The sequence below is a fragment of the Chinchilla lanigera genome, unplaced genomic scaffold, assembly GCF_000276665.1.
Source record: "Chinchilla lanigera isolate Chin_1 unplaced genomic scaffold, ChiLan1.0 scaffold00052, whole genome shotgun sequence".
Classification (NCBI taxonomy): domain Eukaryota; kingdom Metazoa; phylum Chordata; class Mammalia; order Rodentia; family Chinchillidae; genus Chinchilla; species Chinchilla lanigera.
In genome coordinates this window covers 3,077,660-3,099,043 of record NW_004955453.1, presented here as the reverse complement: position 1 = coordinate 3,099,043, position 21,384 = coordinate 3,077,660, and the positions used below count along the sequence as shown (strand labels likewise).

The 21,384-nt window shown below is 51.3% G+C and overlaps 1 protein-coding gene across 2 annotated transcripts in view; it reads right to left on the bottom strand.

The window, feature by feature from the left end:
• The window catches only part of Ngef (neuronal guanine nucleotide exchange factor), a 103,214-nt gene extending 86,996 nt beyond the window's left edge, over positions 1–16,218 (bottom strand). For both annotated transcript variants that reach the window (XM_013519899.1, XM_005395362.2), the window contains exon 1: positions 16,001–16,218. The gene's annotated coding sequence lies outside the window, so the exon portion shown is untranslated. The remainder of the gene's footprint in view (positions 1–16,000) is intronic.
• Positions 16,219–21,384: the final 5,166 nt, after the last annotated feature.

Below are 21,384 nucleotides of genomic sequence, written 5' to 3'. Positions count from 1 at the left end.
GTTTTTGGTTTTTCTCCGGTACCAGGAACCAAACTCACGACCTTGCGCTTGCCAGGCAAGCGCTTTTGCCGCTGAGCTAAATCCCCAGCCCCGGATTCAGTAATAGTTTCTAGAAAAGATATTAAAACACAAGCAACAAAATAAAAATAAATTGGACACCATCAAAAGAAAAACCTTTTGTGTTCACCATCAGGACAGTTCTCATGAATAGGAGAAAAAGTCTGCAAATCATATATCTGATAAGCGGCACGTATCTATAATATAAACAACGCATACAGCTCAATCTGAAAAACAACAAAATTGATTTGATGATGGTTACACCAAATATCCTGGAAGCCATTAACTGGACCCTCTAAATGGGTAAACTTTATGAGATGTGAATTATGTCTCAGTAAAGTTGCTATTAAAAAAAAAAAAAAAGTTTGGAATACTAGGTAACAGCTGGGAAAAATGTGTCTAGATCCTCAGAATAAATTCCCAGATAAATTCCAAAGGAATTGAAGCATTGAATATTTTTTTTCAAACCATAAAACACTTTGAGCAAAGCTTCAGGCTGCGTGTCTCCCATGTCTCGGGGGTGCAGTGCCGGTGAGCACAGTGGGTGCGGAGCTGGCCCAGCGCAGCTTGCGATCCCTGTTTGGTCCCTGGCTGTTGGGGCGAGCTGGAAAAGGGGCTTTCCCTTAGGGCCTCCTGCTTCTCCAGTGCTAGAGAGCAAGGTTCCTAAATACTAGGATTAATTAGGCTCCTGCCTGATGTGAGGAAGACTTCAGAGGACCTGGAAGAGCAGGTGGACCTCTTCCCTGAGGTGGAAGTCTGAGCAGCATTTGGTAGGGATCTTGCAGTTGAGCGCCTATATGAACATGTAGACCTGTCTTGTATACGCCACCAGTTAACTACCAAGTCTTAGTAGCAAGGGGAGACGAGGAGATAGGACCCAAGTAGGACCAAGAAGGAACAGTTGAGCCGATCTGAATCCACTCTAGCCTCTAGGCAGATGGGCGACAGAGCCACAAATTTCCACTCCATGGGGTCGAGGCCTGGAAAATTTCTTGTTAGGTGACACCACTTTCCTCCTTTGGCCTCCAGCTCCCCCTCTCCGGCTAACACGGAGTAAAACATGCACAGAACATCTCACCTGGCACACACAATGCCCTGGCATCGAAGACAAACACAGGGAAGTACCCACCTGGGTTATTGAATGAGGGAGCCGGTTCTCTGGAAATAGACCTACAAACCAGGAAGAACATAGGAGCACCAGCATTTACCAAAAAAGGCAGTGTTCGTTTTAGCTATGTTGATCAACAGCTGCTCTCTGGTTTTGATTAGCCCGTGTGGCCCACAGAGGCCATCTTTAGGTGGAATTTGCTAAACCTTTTCAACAAGGAGTAAAAGAACACCCAGCTTCTTGCTCTGTGGAGCAGGGAGTTGGGGAGACCTGCAGATCATCCTTGTGGGATTTCAACCAAGTATTAGGCTACACAGCAAGGTGATAGCCTTCGAATTACCCTCTCATATGGCTGCGTTTTTAAAAAGTTTTAGTCAGATACATGAAGTGCCCATCTGTGTGTCCAGATTGCTGAATGTTTACAAACCGAACCTGCATGTAACCAGAACCAGACCCCAAAGGAGATCGTTGCTGCCACCCAGAAAGCCCCCAGCGCCCCCTTGCTGCCCTAAGGACAACTTTGGGGCTCACAGTGCAGGAACCCTTTGCCAGCTTTTTTGTGACATTCCGCTCATGACACTCCTCACACTGTTACACGTGACTTCCTCACAGCTGGTCCTCACCCTCTGTCACAGTGACTCTCATTTCAGGGGCCCCCAGAGTCCCACAGGGCATTCATACCAAGGTGGCTGGTGCCAGGAGTCCCTACTGGAGCCTGACAATGTGCATTTCTAACAAGCTCCCCATTTTATCTCAGCCTCCCAAGTGCTGGGATTACAGGCGTGCACCACCACACCCGGCTCCATTACAATTTTAACACAGTGGTGAGAGTGTGTATCCTTACGTATCTTCTTCCCTATCTTAGAAGCAACCACCCGTCCTTGACGATTAAATGTGATATTAATTCACAGCTGTGAAGCCTGCAGGTGCCCTTTAGCGTGTTGAGAAAGTTTTCTCCTAATCCAAGTTTGGGTGTTGAATTTTATCAAACTCTCTTTGTGTAGCTGTCTGTCCATGCCGTGCCGCGTCCGGACCTGGAGAACTCCTTTTCTCTGGAACAAAAGCCTGGCCTTGTCGCCGGTGCTGACTTCAGACATTGTGTAGGGGCAGGCAGGGTTGGGAGGATGTACAGTGTGGAGACCCTGGTGTCTCCAGGCCCTAGACCTGATCGGTTGTGACGCTGGCCTCTGCAGTTGGGCCTGGGGGAAGGTTTCCCTTTTCTGTATCCCTGCCAGCCAGGACCTGCGCCTTGGATCCTGGGGCCTCCCGGCTCATGCGCTGGCCCAGGAGTGAGACCGTGAGCCTCCTTGGGTGGAACGCAGCATGGTCAGGCCCTGCCTGGGGGCCCCCAGCATTCGGCCACACACAGCCCCTTTTGACTTCCTGCCCTTCACAGCCTTTGACACTGTTCCCGACTTGGAGAGCAGCAGTGACGGGCTGGAGGGTGGTGACAGGGACAGGGCCACCTAAGGCCTTCCTCCCAGAGGGAAGCCACAACTCTTTTATTTCTGGAACTTCCCACTGACCTGCTTTGCTCCTCACTACAATCTGGGGCCACAGAGGGGTGGTTATTATCTGTCCCGTGTCAGAGTTGAGGAATCTGCAGTTAGAGACACTCAGTAACTTGCCTAAGATCACACAGCTAGTAAGTAGAGGAGGCAGGATTTGAACCTGGGCCTTCCAGGTTCCAGAAAAAAGGAATCCAGCAGTGGGTGCAGGGAAGTGTGGAGGCTCAGCTTGCTGAGGATGTACAGCTGCTTTACTCAAGGAACAAAGATCAGGGGCAGTGGGCCCAGAGCGGACGAGGGCAGAGGCTGAGGACGGGACCAGCCGGGCTTTCTCTGGGATCTGAGCCATCCGGCGGGCTGTCCGTCTACCGTCCATGCAGCAAGCCCCTCCCTGCGTGCTGTGTGCACCTCTCACTTGGGGTGCCCTAGGCGGTTTGGGGGATGGGCTCAGCTCAGATGCAGATGCCCCACAGCAGCATGGCTAGCTAGGAACACCCTGGGCTCCTCCCACACCTCTCAGGGAGGAGGTGGGCCGAGTAGGCGGGCTCCTGCCAGCCCAGTACCTGTGGGTCAAGCTGCAGCTGTGGGACCCTTGAGACCAGGAAGTAGGGCTGAGGGTGACCCCAGCACGTCCTGGCAGGACTCGGCGATGCCACAGGCCTAGTCCACAGTTCAGGGTTCAATTCAGGTCCAGGTGGAGGGCTCTGCACCCACACTGATCACAACTGTGTCCCACAGCGAGACCCACCAGTGGGGAGGTATCCTCACATGCCCATGTCGCCCACTCTGGCACCCCCTCCTCCGGCCTCTCCCCTCCGCAGCCTTGTTCCTGGGCAGCGACAGCCCCCGGATTAAGTGAGTTCTTGGTGCCTGCCATCACGTAGATGTCCCATGAGCAATTGCCCCATGTATGGTGTTGGTTTGAATTGCTTTGACTTTTGAGTGTATAAAGAACCAAAGTTGTAAAATGCATATAATGCTCAATATAAAAGTAGGGGCAGAGTTCAGGAAAACAATGGGAGATTCAGCAAAGCCTCCCTGGGCTGACCTGGAACATCGGTGACGGCAGCACGTAGCGCTGGGGACAGGGACGGGAAAGAGAGGCTCAAGTGCTTTCGTGAAGTCCCGGCATGCACCGCTCTGCGGGTCCTCGTCTGCGTGTCCCCGCTGTCAGACAGGGTGTGCGCTGGGGCGGGAGGAGGTCAGGACGGGGACAACAGGGCCAACCACCCCAGGCCACCGCCCTTGGCAAGCGCCGTGCCAGCCTGTGGGCAAGGTCTGCGTCTGGGCCTGGCCTGCCGAGTGCCCAGTCACAGTGAAAACAGACGCTATGAAAGTGGCCAGTGTCATCGGCACGGCCAGACAGGGACGTCTGTGTGCAGGAAGCTGCTGCCGACACTGGGTCTTTGTTGGATGCAGGTATTGGGACCGGTGGCCGGTCAGGGGCCCTGTGAACTTGTTCACTGGCCACGTCCAAGGGGATTTATGAAAAGGCCTGCTAGAAACGACAGGCCGGGATTGGCACCTTTGTCCACTAGCGCTGTCACAACAAAAAGCCTAGGCTTGGGGCTTCAACGGCGATTTATGACCCACAGCTCTGGAGCCTGGAAGTCGAGGCCAGCGAGCCCTTCCGGCCTTGCACACGGCCATCTCTGCTGCGCCCTCCCGTGGCCTCTCCCTGGTATTCGCTGGGGGCAGAGGGAGGTCTCCTCCTCCTCTTCTTGTAACTGATGAACCCCTGTTCTCATAGCCCGGTCTAACTCCAAACGCTCCCCTAGGCTCCTTTTCCAAAGATCCTTGCAGCTGGAAATGGAATGATGGGGTGCTTGTGACCCTGCCTGGGAAGATCTCAGGCCAACCCCATTTCTCAGAACACTGGAGCTGGTTGGGAGTCCTTACCTCTGCAAGAGGAGCACCTTCAGGCGCCACTGCCCCACACCCTGGTCGTAGCTGACCAGCGCAGAGGGGACCAGAGGTCCACCAGAGGATTCTTCCAGAGCCGAGGGTCAGCACGACTTTGAGCCCTGAGCTAGGCCTGAGCTGACACAGACCCCCTTCCTGGGGCCCGGCAGAGGAGCAGCAGGCGGTTTCCTTACCCTCTGGCCTCTCTTTCCTTCTGGAACTTTCTTTCCTTGGAGCAGGGCCTAGAGTTGCCCCTCCCCCAACCGCCTGTGGCAGGAGGCAGTGATTTGGCTCTGGACAAGGTTTGCCAAGGAGGTAAAGTAAACTGAGGCTCAGGCCCGATGTGTGTGGGCTCAGGGACTTGCCTGGGTCTTGGTGGGAGGAAGACCCATGGGACCAGGGAGTACAGGGAGGCATAAGGCACGGAGCCTGGGGAAATCTGGAGGAAAACTTGAATTTTTCTTTTGGTTTAAGTGAGCAAATTATTCAAGATGAAGACTTTTTAAAAAAGCAAACTATGCCAGGCGTGGTGGCACAGGTTTGTAATCCCAACACTCAGGAAGCTGAGGCAGGAGGACTGCCATGAGTTCAAGGCCAGGCTGAGCTGCATAGTGAGGCCCTGTTTCAAACAAACAAAAAGGAGACTAATGATAGCAGCATGGAGAGGCTGTGGTCTCTTTCAACTGCGTCTCATCTGAAATAATAGTCCTGAGATTTGGCAAATGAGATGGGGTTTCCACCCCCTCCTGAGAGGTGCGTGGGCTTTGAATCCCTGGCTGCCAAGTGGCTTTAGGAGGTACTTCGGTCAAAAGTTCAAAAAAGTAACAGTTACGTATTTCATGTGTTCTAGGAAAAAAAATCCAATTAGCACATCAGACCTGTGACTTCACAAACATTAATACTAGATGAAAAGAAGTAAAGAAAGAATTTCATTTAACAGTACAGGTGGTACCTGGATGTATCAAAAATTCTAAACGCAGAAAGTCAAGGGTCGCCATCAGGAACGTGAAAACAGAAGGAAAATGACAAGTGAGGTGGGAAGGGCTGCTCACTTCCCTTCTGTTGCTGTGTTCTTTTCTGCGTCTTCTACTGGCCCCGCGGCCTCCGTTTCTTCTCAGCATCTGCACTCCCACTTTCCCCACCTCCCTGGGAATACACACAGAGCTCTCCGGACTGCCTATCCAGAATCGCAATTCCTAAGGCCTCAGATACAGGCCTTTGAACCCGTGCAGCTCCTGGGTTTGATGCACAGGAAACACCGGGTGGAACAGGAACCAACCTGTCTGAGCAACACCTCGGAGAGCTCACGTGTATCCTGAACCAGGGGTCCGCCTTCCTGCTGCCATCGGGGCTGGCCCTGGAGCTGAGCACTTCCTGTGTGCTGGGTGCTGGGATATCAGTATCCCCCAGGGCTGCAGCACCTGACCCCAGAGCCTGGGCCCTTCTGCATGCCAGAGGCTCTGCCTCACCCCTGCCTCCTGCTCCCAGGTGGGGCTGCTACGTCTCTGCTCCTTACAACCTCCCTCCAGCCTTCACCCTCCTCGTGCACATACAGGTGATGGTGTCTCCTGCAGGACACTGGGGTTCCTGGAGGGAAAAGGCCAGCTCAGACCTGTGCCAGGCTGAAGAACTCCCAGCCCCACCCACCAAGGCAGGATCGACTGACCAAGGACTGTCCCAGGGTCAGGGCACTAAGATCTCTGCCCATGGATCTGAGCTTGGACAGCTTGTGACAGGTGACAGCTGACCAGTTGGTGACCCCATCACCTACTCGGGGATCTAGACAGGGCCTCACCAGGCTATTTCATTTACAGATAAGGAAACAGAGTGCCACCAGTGCACCTGTTCAAGGTCACTCAGATAAGGTGTGGCTTTGTTTCTGGGCTCCTATCACGTCTCTGAAGTGACTTCCTCCCTCCTTTCCCGCTCCTTTGCCATGACAGACATGACTAATCAATTCCAGCACATCCCCTCCTTTAACCCTGCTTCAGGCCTGGCTGTCCTCAACAGATTCTCCAAGCAGCCAGTGGCACAAGCTGGAGACAACACAAGGGGGATGCTCTTTGTCAGCTTGGCAGACTGATGAGGAGCCGGTCAGTTCTTGGACTGCCAGAACCCGGCACTCCATATCCTCACCTTCCCCTGAAGCCAGGGAACAAACCCCTTTTCAGCTTTTCAGCTTTTCCTGAAACATTAAGCTTCTCCCTCCCTCTTTCCCATCCCTGAGGTGGCCCTGGGGCTCCATGTCCTGTAGTTCCAGTGGAAAGTGCTGTGTCCCCACGTGGGGTATAGAGTCAAGGTGCAGTGCCCAACCAAGCTGTCCCTACATCCCAAGCACAGGCCCCACGCCCAGCAGGAGCAGCAACAGGCCCCACGCACCCCCTAGGCTCTCGGCTGGGAGGTTAGGGTCCGCTGACCTCAGGACCTCTCCTTCCGGGTTGTAGGGCCTGTGTGTTCACATCACACTCCTCTGTGAAGGACCGAACCCTGCTCCGAGGGTGCAGAGAGCAAGCTGAGTGGTGGCAGAGGGAGTTCTCAGTAAGTAGTGAGATCACCAAGGCTTTCAGCAGAAGCAGCAGATGCCATTGAACAAGCTTCTCTCAACCAAAGGTAGAAATATATACTGAGCTAGGCATGGTGGCACACGCCTGTAATCCCAGAACTGTAGGAGGCTGAGGTAGGAGGATTGTAAATTGCACCCCAGCCTGGGCAATTTAGCAACTTAGTGCGACCCTCTCAAAATTTCAAAAAAAAAGAAAGAAATATAAAAAGAAATCAAATAATAAATATTTATAATAATACTTATTTATTAATAAATAATAAAGCCAAGTGTGGTTGTGTATACCTGTAATCCTAGGCTGAGTCAGGAGGGTCATGGGAAATTCAAGGCCAGGTTGAGCTACATAGTGAATTCCAGACCAGCCTGAACTATGTGAGACTCTGTCTCAAAAAATAAACAAAAATAATCAATCCATCAAATAACAAATGCTGGTGAGGCTGCAGGGCAAAAGAAATGCTTCTACACTGTTGGTGGGAATGTAAACCAGTACAATCACTATGGAGATTCCTCAAAAATCTAAAAATAGAAATTCTATTCAATTCAGCTCTTCCCCTTCTAGGTATCTTTCCAAAAGAGTTAAAGGCATCATGTGATAATGTTACGTGCATACTCATGTTTACAGCAGCGCAAGTCATACTAGCTACATTTTGGAAACAGCCCACCAACAGATGAATGGATAAAGGAAGTGTGGTAATTTACACGCAATGGAATACCACTCTGCCATGAAAGATAAACTTGAGTCGCTTACAGGAAAATGTATGCACCTCCAGACCATAATGATAAGTGAAGTGAATTAGACACACAACCTTAAATATTGCTTGGGTTCTCTTATCTGAGAAACCCAACATAGAAGTAAATTAAAGAGCAAAATGAAGGGTAGCTTGTAGGAGACAGGGAGAGAGAGGTTTGGACATGGGAAGGGGCGAAGAGATGGCGGCGGGGGTCAGGGAGAGGAAAAGAACGAAGCTGTTCTGTGTGCACCGACCAGATCCCCAGGAGTGTAAGGAACCCCTACATCCTGCAAACATGCACCAGGCAAAATTTAAAAATTTTTTATTTTATTTTATTTTATTTTTTGTCTTTTTTGAGACAGGGTCTCCTTATGCAGTTCAGGCTGGACTTGAGCTCATTTGTAGCCCAGGCTGGTCTTGAACTCCCCACAATCCTCCTGCCTCAGCCTCCCGAGTGCTGGGATTACAGGTGTGTGCCACCACACCTGGCTTAAAATTTTTTTAAACATAAAAAAAAAAAAATTTAAACATGAAAAAGAAGGTCGGGATGTAGATCAGCGCAGAGGCCCTGGGTATGAGTCCCAGGGCTGCCTCCCACTGTATCACAGAAATGTGCTGGGAGGTTTACCGCGAGCAGTCTATGCTCCATCTTATATTGTCCTGTTGATGAGGTGGTTTTCAGCAATTTGAAAATTTTCAAAGGCTTAGCTGCTGTTCCCACACATATCAAAGATACACACACGGAGGAAAACTCGTGTCTCCCAGTGGAATGACACCCCCCAGGTTGCCAACACCCAGCCTGTGGATCTGTGACCTCACGTGGCCAGGGGCCTTTGCAGATGTGGGAGGGATGGGAGATGATCTGGGTCCCGGGGAGGGCCCGGGAGCCCCCAGGCCTCTCAGAGCAAGGCAGGAGCCCCGACGCTGCCCTGCGGGCTTTGAGACTGAGGGAGAGATGGGAACCAGGGAGCAGGGCACCCTCCGGATGCTGGGAAGGGCTGGGAAACAGGTGGTCCCGGAGCCCCAGGTGGAAGGCAGCCCATCCGGCCTCGCTGTGAGCCTGTGAGACCCACCCGGCCTGAGGTCCCGCAGGGCGGTGGGAGGGAAGTGCTCACAGGCGTTGCTAGCTGGTGATAGCTCATTGAGGCAGCAAGGGAAAGCCAAATGCTCTTCCTATTGCAGGAGTCCGGAATCCTCCCGGCTCCCCCTCCCCCTCCCCGTCCCCAATTTCCCCTAAATTCCGTCCACACCAGATTTCACCAAGCGAGTTTCTCAAAAATTTGGAGCATGAGGATTTTGCTGGGGGAAAAAAAAATACCTTCACTTATCAAGAAATGTTCTCAGGAGAGAAGCAATCCCTGTTCCCACATGCTGATGTCACCAGGGAGATTTGGGGTAGTCGGGGTCCTGGGCTTGTGTGGCACACTCCAAAGATGTGTTCTTAGTGCCCTTGGAGAGGGTCAGGGACATCTTCAAGGGCAGCCTGCTCTTTATAAGCAAGGGTTCTTGGTCACACTTTGACGTTTCTACTCAATTCACTGTGAGAACCAATCAATCCTCAATCCTTTCCCTGCTGCTTAGGCTTAGCTTTTCTTTTTTTTTTTTTTTTTTTTTTTTGAGACAGGGTCTCCCTACATAGTCCAGGTTGGCATTGAACTCACAGAGCTCCTCCTGTCTCAGCCTTCTGAGTGCTGGGACTGTAGGCATGCACCACCACATCTTGCTTTAAGTTATCTTCTATGTTGAAAAGGGGACCTTTATTTTTTTTAGAAAAATAATAGGCACAATTATGTGAGTGCCCAGGACTTTTTTGTTTTTTGTTTTTATTCTCCTGTACCGGGAACCGAACTCACGACCTTGCGCTTGCCAGGCAGGCGCTTTGCCGGTGAGCTAAATCCCTAGCCCCCTGTGCCCAGGACTTTAAAAGCACGTCTGATGGAACTCTCAGGGTGACCCTATATGAGCATTACAGTTCTTGTATCGTTTTCCCCACTTTTATAGTCCAGAGAGGTAAATTGACTCACCTGAGGTCACATAGATAGCTACTGGTAGGGGTTGAATTCAAATTTAAACTATCTGGTTCTGACTAAGTGGTTTTTAAACTTCTCTCTGTCTCTCTCTGTCTCTCTCTGTCTCTGTCTCCATTTCTCTCCCTCTCTCTCTCCATCTTTAAAACATTCTGATTTAAAGTAAACAGAAGCCGGGCGTGGTGGTGCACACCTGTAATCTCAGCACTCGGAAGTCTGAGCCAGGTGGATCCTTGCGAGTTCATGACCAGCCTGGGCTACAAAGTGAGCTCAAGGCCAGGCTGAACTGCAGAGCAAGACCCTGTCTCAAAAAAAGACAAATAAATAAATAAAGTAAACAGAAATAGCCTTAAAAGATTACAGAGATCTGGCCATGGTGGTGCACACCTATAACCCCAGCACTCTGGGAGGCTGGGACAGGAGGACCCCAAATGTGAGGCTAGCTGGGGCAATTTAGTGAGATCCTGTCTCAAAATTTTAAAAAGGGGCCAGAGGGAGTTGGGCATGATGGTGCACTTGTAATCTTGGCACTTGGGAGGCTGAGGCAGGCGGATCGCTGTGAGTTCGAGGCCAGCCTGAGCTACATAGTGAGTTGAAGGTCAGACTGAACTACATGGTGAGACCCTATCTTAAAGAAAAATTTAAAAGCCGAGGGGACAACTGGGGATGTAGCTCAGTGCGTAGGTCCTGGATTTGATCCCCAGTGCCAGGGTTGGGATTATGGAGAACTCAAAGCATGGGACAAGTAGACGGTAAACCCTGGGGTCACAGAGGAATGAATCACTTTGGCGTCCAGGGCTGGTGTCGGCCAGGCAGTGCCACGTCGGGGGCCTGCTTGGGCTTATCGTGGGCTCCAGCAGGGACAGGTCAGGGAGCCACGCAGCACAACCCGAGCCCCAGGAAGGCTGGGACAGGCAGAGAGACACCACAAGACCCGACCCGGCGGGACCTGACGCTTTTCGCATTGGCTGATGGTGGCCAGCTTCCCACATCGCTTCAGTTTGCCATTTCTGTGCTATTTCTCCAACAAATACACAATCAGCTGTAATAATGTTTCCCCAAACACAGCCTCCAGGTCTGTTTACCTCTGAGCCACAGCTTCATTCTGACCTGAGCTGAGCTCTCCCGTCTCCCCGTGGGTGTGGAACTCGAGTTCTCCAATTCGTTGCTTTTTTGACTCAGAACCAGGTCCAAAAAGGCCAGAAAACGCAAAGAAAGCTACAGCCAGCTGCTCCCATAGACAGCGTGGGTGCTGGGAAGACCTGTCCCCGTGCCAGACACCCTTTTAATCCAGAAACAAAGAATTTGAGACTCAAGTTCAAAGCTAACTTCCTAAAAAGGAACTCAGCAGAAAAGAAAGCTTTCCTCTGACACCCAAGAATCCACCAGGGAATGTTTTTATCAGTTGGTTGAGAACAAAACAAGGCTTTATAGAGGTATGCACTTTCTGAGCCGATACACAACAGAATCATGAGCAGCAGCTGGCTTGCCAGGGGCTCTGCAAGCTGGAAATGGCTGGGAATCTTTTGTCGTTGCCCCCTCCCGCCCTTGGTGGGGTGGTCGGGGGGAGTTAATGGGACTCCTCGGGTGTAGAAAGGCTCTGAGTGGGAAGTTGGGGCTTTTAGTCTAATTATTTGGATGTCAGGGAAGGGAAAGGAAGCAGTTGAAGCCTGAAATGAGAGTGGCAGACTAGGCGAGCAGCTGGGGGTCTGACCCCCTCATCCCTGCTGGACCCTGAGGGTCTGGGGCAGGCACAGTCCACCTCTTGCTTCCTGGCTGCAGGAAGTGTCTTTTCGGGATTCCTGTCACGGTGGCCAAACTCCTGGTTCAAGCATGTGGATTAATGTATATGGGATTGAGTATGACCCTCCCCACAAGTCAGCCACCTGGGGCTGAGTTTTGCCACTTCTAATGGGACCCAGAGCAAGGTCCTCAGGGTTGAGCTTGCCGGCCTTCCAAGTGCTGGTCCCTGCCCCAGGTTCCCAAGCTTCTCTTTTTATTTTCTTCCTGGTACCGGGAATCGAACTCACAACGTTGCACTTGCCAGGCAGGCGCTGTGCCACTGAGCTAAATCCCCAGCCTCCCCAAGCTACTCTTGTCCCTTTAAGGCCACCGTCCACATTGCCCATCCCCCTGGAGAGTAACTGTATTGAATTGAAATCCATCTCCAAGTGGAAACCACTCTGATAGTAAAGAGTCAGCAGCCCATTTTTAGACTCATCAAAGTCAAAATAATTGATGAGAGCTTCTGACTACCAGAGACCCCAAGGCAGCAGGTGTACGAAGCTTCAAACAACGGGGGCAGCAACACAGGAAAGCCAGTGGCCATGGTGGTAACAGGTGAATTTCCCATGAGACTCCGTCCTCATGAGCTTCTGGGGCCCAGCATCATGGCCGGGGCACCTCCACCTTCCCTCTGCCCAGCAACCTGTCCCCTTGCCTCCTGTAACTAGTGTCACGTGTCCCTGGGAGGCTCCTACCCACCCTCTTGAGGCCCCTCTGTCCCTTTGTCATCTGAGTAACATTCTCTTTAAAGAACTTGTGGTATTCAGTTAGGATGTCAAAAAGCGCCACCTTCAAGTCAGAGGACCTCGCTATTTACTCTATAAAGCTGTGTGCATCAGCTCGCCTGCTGCAGAATAGTTAATATTTGATGGAAGAATGTTTAATGATGCCCACCTCCTCCCTGCACCCCTCTTGCCCCGTTGGCAATCCCCACTCTCCAAGTTTGAACGTGAGTTATTCTCCACTGCAAACATTGGGTGAGTTGCTCAGACCCCCAGTGGCCACCCAGGTAGCTGAGTGTCTGGGACTGTTGTCACCCTGAGGATGGGGGACAAGCTGGCAGCCTCCCTGGGAGCTTCCTGCAGTCCTGAGATAGAGTCCCACCCCTGCTTGGAGGTCTCCAAAGTGGACATGAAGGCTGAGGCCAAAAAAAGGGACTTCCTTTCTCCTGAGGAACGCCGGGCCCAGAGAGGAGGCCCCACTCGGCCAGCCAGCCCCGCTCAGTGCTGTGGCCGGTAACTGTCACATCCTGTGCTTTCTTCCCCGAGCGGGCTGCTGGCCAAAAGCCGCCATCATCCCACCCAGCCCAGGTCCAGGCCCCCAAGTGTGGCTGCTCAGGGTTTAACTGATGGGCAACGAGGGGCTTTGCCCTTGGGGTGGCACTGGGGGTGATGCAGCATCAGAGTAGACTCCTTCCTGGAGAAGCCCCTGGCCCGCGGGGGTGGCAAAGGACACCTGCGCTGGGGCTGTGCGTGTCTGAATTAAGGCTGGAGGCTCACTGGCTTCCTGGGAGAAACAGTGGCTCCTGTGTCTCTTGGAGTGGCAGCTTTGGATTCCTTGGGGACCCTGGGCAGCTACCCACAGTCAGAGCTGGTTTGTCCTTCTGAGCTTTGCGGGCTGCGGCAGGAGTCTCATAGGCAGAGCACAGCATGCGTTTTGCAAAGCAGTGGTCTTGCTCAGGGCTGGGAGATGCTATGTACACCGCCTGTACCCACTGGCTTTCCTATGAGGACCACAGGGGCTGAGTCCAAGAAAACCCAGACACAGGGGGAGATGGGGAGGAGAGCCGAGTTGAGAGACGGGGTCTGATGTCTACTTTGAGAAAGCTCCAGAGTCTCCAGGAAGATAAAATAGGTAAAACGCTTGAAGACATAAGTGTAGGCAAGAACTTTCTGTTTTGTTTTGTTTTGTTTTTTGGAGACAGGGTCTTGCTATGCAGTTCAGGTTGGCTTTGAACTCACTGTGTAGCCCAGGCTGGCCTCGAATTTATGGCAATCCTTCTGCCTCAGCCTCCTGAGTGCTGGCACTATAGGTGTGCGCCACCATGCCCTGCAATGACTTTCTGAACAGACCCCTATTTGCATAAAAAAAACCGAAATAAACAAATGGGGTTATAGCAATGAAAAAGCTTCTGTACACCAAAGGAAATCACTAGCAAAGTGAAGAGACGACTTACAGAATGTGCAAAATATTTTGCCAGCTACTTCTGGGACAGAGGACTACTATTTAGAATATATAAAGAACTCAAAAACAAATTAGACTTCCCAAAATAAAAGACCCAAATGAGAAATGGGCAACTGAAATGAATAAACACAGTACAAATGGCCATAAGGACATGAAAAAATGCTCAACCAGAGATCTAATGATCTAATGCTCTCTTGTCATTAGAGGAATGCAAATTAAAACAACCCTGAGGTGTACCCTGTGCTGGAAGAATAGCTATTAAAAAGGAATCAAATAATAAATGCTGGTGAGGCTGTGGGGAAGAACAAACACTTTCACATTGTTGGTGGGAATGTAAACTATTGCAACCACTATGGAAATCAGTGTAGAGATTCCTCAAAAGACTAAAAATAGAAATTCCATTCAATCCAGCTATTCTCCTTCTAGGTATCTTCCCCAAAGAGTTAAAAACATGTTACAGTAATGCACATGCACATACACATTTATAAAGTAGTATACACGCACATACACATCTATAGCAGCACAATTCTTAATAGCTAAATATTGGAGGCAGCCCGACAGATGACTGGATAAAGAAAGTGTGATGATTTATACACTATGGGGTACTACTCAGCCACAAAGAAGGATAAACTTGAGTGTTTTGTAGGAAAATGTACTGGGCGTGTCGGTGCATGCCTGTAATCCTAGCACTTGGGAGGCTGAGGCAGGAGGGTCATTGCGAGTTCAAGACCAGCCTGGGCTACAAAGTGAGATCTTGTTTCAAAAAGACCAAAAAAAGAAAAAGTATGTACCTCCAGACCATAATGTTAAGTGAAATAAATCAGACACACAAGCTTAAATATCACATGGTTTCTCTTATTTGAGAAATCAAAATATAAATAAGTTAAAGAGCAAAATAAAAGACAGATAGCAGGAAACAGGACATAAACATTTTGCAGATGGAAAGATAACCAAGAGATGGGGGAGGGGGAGAGAGTGGAGGGGAAGAGGCAGTGAAGGAATTAGGATGTGCTATGTTCATGGACGGACTCCCCGCCATAAATGTGATCATTATGGACTTTATTTTATTTTATTTTATTTTTTTTTTGCAGTACTGGGGATCGAACTCATGACCTTGCACTTGCCAGGTAGGCACTTATGCTACTGAGCTATATCCCCAGCCCAAATGTACTAATAAAAATAAAAATTAAAAAAAGACTCCCCAGGAGATGTTACCTTCTACTTTTTAATTTTTTTCAGTACTAGAGATTGAAATCAGGACCTTTGCACTGAGCTACATCCTTAGCCCTTTTTCATATTTTTTTAGTTTGAGACAGGATCTTGCTAAATTGCTGTGCTGTCCAGCATGAACTTGAGCTTGCAATCCTCCTGCCTCAGCCTCCGAGAGTTCTAGGATTATAAGCCTGTGCCACTACCCAGGTGGCTTCTACTCTCCAAGGCAAAGCAGAGCCAAAGGGCATGACACAGCATGGGCAGGTGTGAAAAAGAAAGGGAAAATGGAAGGGAAAAAGCAGAGAGAGAAGAGGAGGACAGGACACGGAAGCAGGAGGGGACACAGGGGAGTGTCCCACCTCAGTCCCCCAAGGGCAGTGACATGCCTGGGTCAATGGAAGTCAGCACAAGGGTCAAGCTCACGCATCAAAACTCCCACTGTAAGTAGCAGGCGGCCGAGTGACCTTCCCAGTGTTGACCAAGATGGTCAAGAACTTTCCACCATCACCCCAAGAAAACTGTGTTGTCCCTGCTGTGTCATTCCAGGCCTCGGCTGCACCAGCCAGGGTCACACACTGGGAGGACAGCAGTGAGGGCGGGGTCTCTTGGGCTCCCGAACCAGGTCCCCACCTCCCACCGTGACTGCTGTCCCCAAGCGGGTGGCCCGCCCCATCCGGAGGGTCTGGGACCCAGTGCAGCGTGAGGCCGGGTTGTTCTGAGATTTGTAATGATTTTTTCACCCTGCAAGGGACACAGCCGCTCTAGTTCACTGCCTCGCTTGTCCCCACAGTAAGAATAATCAGATCAGGCCGGAGGGGCAAAGCCAAGCCCGGGACACTGCTGGGCTCTTGTCCACTCAGCAGGGACTCTGTTCCCTGTCACCTCTCACCCGATCTCATTCAGAAACACCAAAGCCGTCCACTCACCAGCAGGGGCAGCTCCCGGGCGTGGGTGCCCTGGTCAGCTCTTCCTCTGTGACTGCTGTCCCATCCAGGGCCCCAGCACAAGCCCACGTGTCCCCAGCTAGATCCCCAGCTCTCGGCTCTGCCGGAGGGAACCACAGGCCAGGGCCCGTCCTCTCCCTGCGGAGCTTCCCCGGGAGGGAGCATTCCTGACCTTCAGACCCGCCCGGCCTGCGGCTGGCACGGTGCCTGGCCTGACTGGCACTTCCTGGCTGGGTGTTTACCTGCCTGCCCCCCACCCCACACCTGACCCAAGGCCACATAGGGCGTGCGGCGCTTCCCAGGCAGGGCTGGGAGTGGCTGGAACGGCGCCCCCTGGTGTGAGGTCCTCCCGATTGTCCCCGAAGGAGGGACAACCACCCCAACACACCCTCTCTTATAGACAGTTCAGGTAGATAGAAATGAATAGTCAGTCAAACGAGTGGGCCCTCGAGGGATTCAGTGCAAAAGAAAAAGCAGCCTGGTGTGGTGGCGTACGCCTGTAATCACTTGGGAGGCTGAGGCAGGAGGATTGCCACGAGTTCAAATCCAGTCTTGATAAAACAGTGAATTCAAGGCCAGCCTGAACTACATAGCGAAATCCTGTCTCAAAAAACCAAAAAGAAAAAAAAAAACAGGAAAATACATCAAAACTGTAACCTGAGGCACATGTGAAGAAGGCCCAGCCTCAGGGTGGAGACACAACGGCCGGGCCCATGAGCCCCCCTGCCCATAAACAACAGCTGTAATCAGCACCGCCTGGCCCCACAAGCCCAGATAGGCATCCAGGGGTGACCAGTGCAACTGTGGACCCTTGCTCCATCCCCTGAGTCTCCACTGGATCCGTGTCAGCCGAGCAGCTCTCCAGTGATCCTATGGGGTGACTGCAGTGACCCATGTTGTACCCCTCTGGTGACTTTGCTGCATAAAATATCCTTGGACAAGGACCCTCCATGGCCACCCACTCGGGAGCCTCCTGTCCCTCAGGAGCTCTCTCTCCATGAACTTTCCCTGCTCTTGACCTCCTTTGGCCTCATAATTCATTCTTGGATATTCAGTGTCCGGGAGACACAGACTCCGCACCTCTGACATCCAGCAAGTGGGAGTTCCTTTCCCCCACTCCCTGCACCAGCCGGGCCAGCCACACGGTTCAAATCTGAGTTGTGAGGAAAATTTGGGTCTTTTGTGCTTCTATTCACTACGTTTCTTTCTTTCTCTGTCTCTTCCTTTCTTTCTTTCCTTTCTTTCTTTTTGAGACAGGGCCTCACTATGTAGCTCAGGCTGACTTCAAACTCACAGCAATCCTGCCTCAGCCTCCCAAGTGCTGGGATTATAGGCATGCGCCACCACACCTGGCTCTATTCACTTTTTATGTTTCATACATATCAATATCTCTCTTTATTATAAAATAAACTCATGTTAATCGCACAGACTAATGGGGTTTGCAGTGCCATTTCCATCCTGCACGCATCATGCTTTGTTCCTGCCCTCCCTGCTGCCTCACCCCCGCCCTTCACCTACCTTCTATCTCCCTGTCTCCTTCCTTGTGTCCTTCCGCTGTCCTGGTAGAGTCTCTCTTCTACTTTTAGGTCGTCCTTTTTTGTTTGTTTCCACTTAGGAGAGGAAATGTGTGCTATTTGTCTGTGACTGTATATTTTGTTCAACATGATGAGCTCCAATTCCATCTGTTTCCTGCACTTGGCATGATTTCTGTCTTAATGTGGAATGAACTTCCTCTGCGTATATGCAGACCCTATTTTCCTGATACCTTTGCCTGCTGGCAGGCACTGGGCCAACCCCACACCTCGGCTGCCAGCAACAGTGCCGCCGTGAAGACAGGGACACGAGAATGCCTTTCATGCTGACTTCAGTTCCTTCAGCTAGGGGCCCAAGGAGTGGCACAGCTGGATCATATGGTGAAAAGGAAAAACTACCAGAAAAATTGTTCTTTTGAAACTGCTTAGCTCCGTCACTGCCTCCTGGCTCTGTAGTTCCTTCCCTGACCCCCATAACCGTGAGAGCATAACTGAACATGCAGGATGTCTGATTGTACCAAGCTTTGTGCTCATTAACCTAGGTGATCTCACCCTGCTAATCAGAGAACTGCCAGGCTGTTCTGTCTCGCCTTTGTATGTTCTGCTTGTGCATCATATAAAAGCCCTAGGCCACCAAAGGTCGGGCCTGATATTTTGGGAATGATCCCAATTAGGGCCTGTTGATGTAAAATAAATGTGCCTCCAAATCCTGGCTGTCTTTTTGGTGTTTCTGTCTGCTGCAGCAATGGTAGATTTATTTATTTATTTTGCGGTACTGGAGGTTGAACCCAAGGCCTTCTCACTGAGCCTTATCTCCAGCCCCTTTTTTATTTTTTAATTTGAGACAGGATCTCACTAAGTTGCTAAATTGTCCAGGCTGGGCTTGAACATGCAATTCTCCTGCCTCAGCCTACCAGAGTTCTGGGATTAGAGGCCTGCGTCTCACTTGCTGTCTTGGGCAGTATCCTGTTCTGTCGTTATTGATGTGATTATTATTGCTAAAAGCTTCCTTCTACTGACTGCTTGCCACCTACAGGCACTGGGCAATGCATGTTACCTAATCTCTTTACGTCATCCTGTGTGGTTACTACGAGCAGAGAATTAAGCCCATTTTAAGGAAATATAGGCTCTTAGAAACTGATCATGTTCCCCAAATCTGCATAGCTACAAAGTTGGGGGTCTAGGATTCAAACCCAAGCCAAGTAGTACCAAAACCTGGACTCTTAACCACTACTGTTATTGGCTAACTTTAATGCCACAATGCCCATCTTTATATAAAACTGAAGTGAGCCAGGTGTGGTGCTGCATACCTATAATCCCAGCACTCTGGGATCCTGAGGCAGGAGGATCAAAAGTTTGTTGATCAGAAATTATCATCCTGGACAACTTCATGACTTAATAAGACCCTGCCCCAGAATTGCATATGTACAGAGGGCTGGGGATGTAGCTCAAGGAAAAGGCTCTGGTTCTATCTCCAGTACCTGGGGCGGGGAATGGACACCCCCCAGTGAGCCATCGTCTAGCTGTCTATTGCTGGTAACTCATTAACCCAAAGGTGTGAGCCACGCACTGTTGTAATCACAGGTCCTGTGGGGCAGGAATCTGGCCCAGGTTGGCTGGATTTCCTGCCCAGGGTTTCTCTCAGGCTGCAGTTAAGGTGACCGTGGGAGGCCAAGCCCTTGAGGTCACTGCAGCACTGAGATCCTCAGAGGCTGTTGGCCTGCAGGCCTCTGTTCCCTAATGGTCGTGGGGGCTACAGCACCTCTCCATCTCCTGTACTGTTGTCTCCACCGTGGCACCTGGCTTTCTGGGAGTCCACAGCTGAGTCCGGAGAAGTAGCAGGCAGAGCTCCTACGCCCTGCTCATGGAAGCAACCTCCCACCCCTGGTCCCTGCACTGCTGGCTAGAAGGACATCAGCAGGTGCCGCCTGCGCACAAAGGCTGGGATTGCACAAGGGCACAGATACCAGGAGGTGGAGATCACTGAGGGTCGCCTTGCAAAGCTGTCTGCTGTTTCTCTACGAGGATTCATGGCTGCAATTAGTTATCTGTCCCCTGCTCCTTTGGCTGAGGGAACCCCTTTCCTGAGTTATGGTTGCCACTGCGGCACACACAAAGAGCCTCCCAAAGAAACACCACATATTCTCTCAGTTGACTTGGAGGCCCTTCCAGAGCAGCCACCTCCTTACACGCAGGATGCCAGCACAAAGCTAGAGCCAGAGCCTTTCAAATCTTCCAACATCCAGCCCTGAGACTGCACAACCACCGACTCAGAAAGTCTCCCCTGGGTGCTCCCAGGACCTCCTGGGTTCCGTCGCTGTGCCCTTCGAGGCCTGGGGCAAGTTCGGAGGCACCTTCTGCTGATATTCAGGTGAGAGGAGGCTCAGGGGCCCTGGAGCATGAACCTCAAGGCAGAGCACGGGGCCACCTTGCTGCCAGCCAAGATGGTGGAGGGCAACAGCGACAGCGAGCACATTAGCAGCAATGGCAACAGCAGCAGGCTCAGCGGCTTCCAGCCTGCGCCATGCAGCAGCCGCGGTGGCGGCGAGCAGGAGACACAGCAGCTGGCCTTGAGCAGCTGGACATCCAGAACAAGAGCTTCTACCTGGACATGAAGCAGAACGCCAAGGGCCACTTCCTCAAGATTGCTGAGGTGGATGCCAGCGGCTTCAAAAGCCGCCTCTTGCTGTCCATGGCACTTGCCTGAGTTCCGAGACTCGCTGGCTGGCTTCACTGAACACTACGCCCAGCTGGGCCCCAGAGCCCCGAGGAGCTTGCAGAATACACTGAGGAGGGTAATGGGCCACATTGTGGCCTCAAGAGCAAGTTCTTGGTATGCGAAAACCACAAGCCCTGCCTGGACCTCAAGAAAAACCAGCTCAGCCGCTTCCTGGGCGTCTACTAGATCATGGGCCCAGGCCCAGAGGCCTGCAAAGTGGCCAGGTGGTGGGCTGCCCAGGGGGCAGCAACAGGCGCAGGGGTGACCTGGGAAGGGAACTACCCGAGGACACCTAACTAAGGGACCAGATGGATGATATAAGCTCCTGGACAGTGGAGCTGCAATGCCTGCCTGTCTGGGGCCCAGGCTCACGCAAACGGCTTGATTTTGCTTGGCTAGTGTTTTCATACTCCCTGGATGATTGCCTTTGCAAAGCAGAGTGTCCAGTGTTGTGTTACTTGCACTCAATACAACCCCAAAGTAGGATAAGAGACCCTGGCAGGGGTTCAGAGAGTGAGGTCAGCACCATTTAAAGGTATTCAAGTTGATTTCACAGCACTGCCCAAATGTGGAGGTTTCTACTACCTCCTGGTCATGGTTTGTACCTGTTCCAACTGGGCAAAAGCTCTCTCCTGCTGAACTGAAAAAGCCCAAGAAGTGACATAGCAACTGTTACAAAAGATTATCCCTGTTATGGTCTCCTTTAGAGCATGGGGTCTGACAATGGACGACCTGCTTTTATGGGTGATTCAAGGGGTGGTGTGATCATTGGAAATTGATCAAATAAAATTGATAAAATAAAATCTACATGCAGCCTATTGGCCCCAGAGCTCAGGAAAAATAAAAAAGATAAATAGGACCCTATAGACAAGGCTAAGAAAACTTTTCCAAGGCACAGGACTCACCTGGGTCCAAGCCTTGCCATTATATTCCTCAGGACACGATGCACTCCTCATAAGAACACAGGGTGTTCACCTCATGAGACTTTGTATGCCAGGCCTCCCTGCACCCTAAGAGGGCTGGCTCACTCAGTAAGAGTAGTGGGAGAATCTTCCCTAGAAAAACAACTAGCTGAGCTGGGAAAGGTCTCCTGCAAGATAGCTGCTTGGGCATTA